Consider the following 6,000-nt stretch of genomic DNA (forward strand, 5'->3'; position numbering starts at 1 on the left):
TAACACAATACTACTGCACCATTAAGTACATAATGTACGGTAACACAATACTGCTGCACCATTAAGTACATAATGTACGGTAACACAATACTGCTGCACCATTATCGTCTAGCCGCGCGAGATCTCTCTCACCCTGCTGGAGGAGGGAGGCGCCACTTGATCGCTGGACTTTGAGCACAAGGAACGCTCGGGGGTGTGTGTGTGAGTGCGTGGCGTGCCCTCTGAGGGGAAATAACTTGGCCGTAGATATTGACTCGACTGATGGAAAGATAGTGTCTCCAGCCACGAGCGCTGATAACGCTCCCCTTCCAGACCCCTGTTGTACCGACGCCCTGCACGACCTTATGGTAGTGCTACAGACGGGTCAGAGTCCCGTCCCCCTGGTTCTGCCGTAGGGTAAACGGCCATTTGCCAGTAATTCATCAGCTGGGGCTCGTTACTGCCAGTGCCGGGAGAGTAATTCGATAGTTACAGGCGGGGTAAAACGACCCTTCCCTAGTAGCCCTTAAACTGGGATTCGTTATATTGGCTTCCAGGAGCGTGGCTGGCCGGGGTAGTTCATAAAGCTGCTCTCCTTATACAGCCCGGGGCTCTGTGCCCGTGTCGTGTAGACCTGGCTGTCCCTCAACGACCGTCGACCTCGTTGTCGTCGTCGGCCGCTGGGGAGGAGGAAGGTTCACAAGCGCGTCTCCAGAGAAACGTGTTTGTCGTCGACGAAAACACAAGAAGCCTCCGGTGTGTGTGTGTGTGTGGATGGCGGGAGAGGTGTTTCCCAGGGCGACGACGCGTCGTGAGCAGTACAGATAGCACGGGGGGGCAGGAGCAAGACTGAGTGGGGTGTGGGTGGAGGGGGATAATTGTGGGGGGGGGGGCGAAATTGGTGAGCGCAACGGAGGGAGGAGGAAAGGGAAAAAACTGGTAACTTTGGAGTAGACTTTGTGATCGTGGTAAGACTCCATCTTTATAGTAGTAATTATGCTCTGCAGATGAATGCCCATTATTATTGCTGAAATTGGTTATAAAAATTGGTGATTTCGACGGCGAAATTAATGGTAGAATTGGTGATTCGGGGAGAGCGAAATTGTTAATTAGATTGGCATTGGTCAGAAACATTGTTGCCCGGTTTACGAGCATTGATGGTCCAAGAGACAAAATTTGCCACAAATTTTTAAGTGTTACTGTTAGTAGTATGGGGGTAAGGGAGGGGACCAGGCCGGTGGTGAGGGGTGAGACAGGTGAGGGAGGGGACCAGGTTGATGGTGAGGGGTGACAGGTGAGGGAAGGAACCAGGTTGATGATGAGGGGTGAGACAGGTGAGGGAGGAGACCAGGCTGGTGGTGAGGGGTGACAGGTGAGGGAAGGGACCAGGTTGATGGTGAGGGGTGAGACAGGTGAGGGAGGAGACCAGGTTGATGGTGAGGGGTGAGACAGGTGAGGGAGGGGACCAGGTTGATGGTGAGGGGTGAGACAGGTGAGGGAAGGGACCAGGCTGGTGGTGAGGGGTGAGACAGGTGAGGGAGGGGACCAGGTTGATGGTGAGGGGTGACAGGTGAGGGAAGGGACCAGGTTGATGATGAGGGGTGAGACAGGTGAGGGAGGAGACCAGGTTGATGGTGAGGGGTGAGACAGGTGAGGGAGGAGACCAGGTTGATGGTGAGGGGTGAGACAGGTGAGGGAGGGGACCAGGTTGATGGTGAGGGGTGAGACAGGTGAGGGAAGGGACCAGGCTGGTGGTGAGGGGTGAGACAGGTGAGGGAGGGGACCAGGTTGATGGTGAGGGGTGAGAGAGGTGAGGGAGGGGACCATGTTAATGGTGAGGGGTGAGAGAGGTGAGGGAGGAGACCAGGCTGGTGGTGAGGAGTGAGACAGGTGAGGGAAGGGACCAGGCTGGTGTGAGGGGTGAGAAGGTGAGAGGGGACCAGGTTGATGGTGAGGGGTGAGACAGGTGAGGAGGGGAAAAAAAGGAAAAACCCCCAAAGGATGTGTGTGAGGGTGATACAGGTGAGGAGGGGACAGATTGATGGTGAGGGGTTGAGACAGGTGAGGGAGGGGACCAGGTTGATGGTGAGGGGTGAGACAGGTGAGGAGGGGACCAGGTTGATGGTAAGGGGTGAGACAGGTAAGGGAAGGAACCAGAAGTTGATTGGTGGAGGGGTGAGACAGGTGAGGGAGGGGGACCAGATTGATGGTGAGGGGGTGAGAACAGTTGAGGAGGGGACCAGGTTGATGGTGAGAGGTGAGACAGGTAAGGGAGGGGACCAGGTTGATGTGAGGGGTGAGACAGGTGAGGGAGGGGACCAGGTTGATGGTGAGGAGTGAGACAGGTGAGGGAGGGGACCAGGTTGATGGTGAGGGGTGAGACAGGTGAGGGAGGGGACCAGGTTGATGTGAGGGGTGAGACAGGTGAGGAGGGGACCAGGTTGGTGGTGAGGGGTGAGACAGGTGAGGGAGGGGACCAGGTTGATGGTGAGGGGTGAGACCGGTGAGGGAGGAGACCAGGCTGGTGGTTGAGGGGTGAGACAGGTGAGGAGGGGACCAGATTGATGGTGGAGGGGTGAGACAGGTGAGGGAGGGGACCAGGTTGATGGTGAGGGGTAAGACAGTGAGGGAGGGGAACCAGGTTGATGGTGAGGGGTGAGACAGGTGAGGAAGGGACCAGGTTGATGGTGGGGGTGAGACAGGTGAGGGAGGGGGACCAGATTGATGGTGAGGGGGTGAGAACAGTTGAGGAGGGGACCAGGTTGATGGTGAGAGGTGAGACAGGTAAGGGAGGGGACCAGGTTGATGTGAGGGGTGAGACAGGTGAGGGAGGGGACCAGGCTGGTGGTGAGGAGTGAGACAGGTGAGGGAAGGGACCAGGCTGGTGGTGAGGGGTGAGACAGGTGAGGGAAGGGACCAGGTTGATGGTGAGGGGTGAGACAGGTGAGGGAGGGGACCAGGTTGGTGGTGAGGGGTGAGACAGGTGAGGGAGGGGACCAGGTTGATGGTGAGGGGTGAGACAGGTGAGGGAGGAGACCAGGCTGGTGGTGAGGGGTGAGACAGGTGAGGAGGGGACCAGATTGATGGTGAGGGGTGAGACAGGTGAGGGAGGGACCAGGTTGATGGTGAGGGGTAAGACAGGTGAGGGAGGGGACCAGGTTGATGGTAAGGGGTGAGACAGGTAAGGGAAGGAACCAGATTGATGGTGAGGGGTGAGACAGGTGAGGGAGGGGACCAGATTGATGGTGAGGGGTGAGACAGGTGAGGGAGGGGACCAGGTTGATGGTGAGAGGTGAGACAGGTAAGGGAGGGGACCAGGTTGATGGTGAGGGGTGAGACAGGTGAGGGAGGGGACCAGGTTGATGGTGAGGAGTGAGACAGGTGAGGGAGGGGACCAGGTTGATGGTGAGGGGTGAGACAGGTGAGGGAGGGGACCAGGTTGATGGTGAGGAGTGAGACAGGTGAGGGAGGGGACCAGGTTGGTGGTGAGGGGTGAGACAGGTGAGGGACGGACCAGGTTGATGGTGAGGAGTGAGACAGGTGAGGAAGGGGACAGGGGGTTATCGGTGGGTGAATTCATGTGTGTTGTTTTCAAGTCGTAAACACAGTTAGGAGGCCACTGGTCCCTTTTAATAGTTCCATTGTCGATGTGAACTGCCACCTGCCACCCACCCACACGACTGGTCGTCCTCGTAACTACCCCGCGTGCACCACCACTCTCTCATACGAACTAGACCTTCCCTACGACCACCCCTCCAAACTGACCCCCCCGCAACACACACCCCATGCCCTTGAGCACGACGGTACGACCTGTAGGTATGATGACGTAGCCTCTGGACCTGACTTTTTTTTTTAGTGACACACCGTCACAGTCAGTGGTCGTGCCATTGTGCTTAGGGGGTAGTTTACCGTCGTGCTCAAGGGTCGTACGGTCGTGGTCAAGAGTCGCACGGTCGCGGTCAAGGGTCATACGGTCGTGGTCAAGGGTCGTGCGGTCGTGGTCAAGGATCGTGCGGTCGTGGTTAAGGGTTGCACGGTCATGGTCAAGGGTCGTACGGTCGTGGTCAAGGGTCGTAAGGTCGTGGTCAAGGGTTGTACGGTCGTGGTCAAGGTGCTACCATGAAACTTTAGGAACCCACATGATCTCCGTACCTCCTCCCTCCTGTATTAGTACCCCATAGCCTCGTAACCTCATACTAGATAATATCCCCAATATATATATATATATATATATATATATATATATATATATATATATATATATATATATATATATATTTGGAAGGATTACAGTTTTGCGCGTGATCAAGTATATTCCTATGGGTCCACGGGGAAAATCAGACACGATAAGTTTCCAAGTGCACTTTCGTGTAATAATCACATCATCAGGGGAGACACAAGAGAGAAATATAAGCCAGTTGATATACAACGGAGAGACGTAGCTAGGACGCTATTTGGTAAACATGCGATTGTCCAAGACAGACAACGAGCGTATCATAAACTTATTATGTGGACAAGGTGAATTGTTTACAAATTTTATCAACAATAAAGTTATCCAATTATAATTCTTTGTGTATTTAATAAATAAAGATTCAATTATGTTTCTAGTGGTACTGGAGTTAGAGTTAATAACTGAGATGATATTATTCCGGTCAATACAATGGTCATAGTTTATAATGTGATTAAACAAGGCATTTGATTCTTGTCCTGTTCTTATACTATATTTATGTTGTTTAAGTCTAATAGAAAGATCCTTACCAGTCTGCCCAACATAAAACTTATCACAATTTCTACATGGCACTTTATAGATGCACCCAGGGGAATTTTCTGGTGAGTTCCTAATCAAGATATTCTTTATAGTATTATTGTTGCTGAGGGCAATATTTACATTAAAGGATTTAAGCAACATAGGAAATAAAGTAGGTTTGTTATTAAAAGGGAGAACTGAAAGATTCTTGGTGTCAATGGGAGGTTTGGGCTCAACTTTAAAAATAATTTCTTTGCTAACTTGAGGACTTATCAATGAAAGATCTAGGGTACTTTAACTTAGATCCAATAGAATATATCTTCTCAAACTCATCATCAATATGCTCTGGACTGCAAATACGTAATGCCCTAAGGAACATAGATTGAAATACACAAAGAATTCTAATCTTAATATTAGTGATGGTCTATACAAATTGGATAACTTTATTGTTGATAAAATTTGTAAACAATTTACCTTCTTGTCCACATAATAAGTTTATGGTACGCTCGTTGTCTGTCTTGGACAATCACGTGTTTACCAAATGGCGTCCTAGCTACGTCTCTTCGTTGTATATCAACTGACTGTTATATTTCTCTCTTGTCTCTCCACTGATGATGTGGCTATTACACGAAAGTGCACTTGGGAACTTATCGTGTTTCATTTTCCCCTTGAATTCATACGAATGTATATATATATATATATATATATATATATATATATATATATATATATATATATATATATATATATATATATGTATACATTTAAATGGACCCGCTCAGCCTGGGGTCTGTCGATGGAGTCCAGTCAATCCTGTGTCTGTCTGTGAGGACGAGAAACCAAAAGAATTCCTGATGTTAGCCATGTGATTGATCCCCGTGTGTGTGTGTGTGTGTATGTGTGTGTGTGGAGAGCCTTTGTTTACCTGTTTGTGGACTTACATCATTTGGAGAGGTTTCCTTTGAAGTGCTTTTGAGTATTTCTATTTTAAGTAGTGTATTCTTTTTTGTAATCAGATCCCCCTTTTTTTGACGTCTTTTCAGTTTAGAATGCCCTCATGTCAATACGATTTCAATTAAGATGCCCTCATTATAGGACGATTTTCAATTAAAACCTCATTATTTCACTTTCGAGGAACATCAGAAGTTATTAGGGACATACAAAGCGCTGTATCACCAGCTTCAGAAGAGGTCCAGCCAACAGAGAGAGGGAGAGAGAGAGGGGGACAGAGGGACAGAGACGTTAAGAAAAGAGCCTTCAGCTGAGGATGGGCG

The sequence above is a fragment of the Panulirus ornatus genome, chromosome 2, assembly GCF_036320965.1.
Source record: "Panulirus ornatus isolate Po-2019 chromosome 2, ASM3632096v1, whole genome shotgun sequence".
Taxonomy (NCBI): Eukaryota; Metazoa; Arthropoda; class Malacostraca; order Decapoda; family Palinuridae; genus Panulirus; species Panulirus ornatus.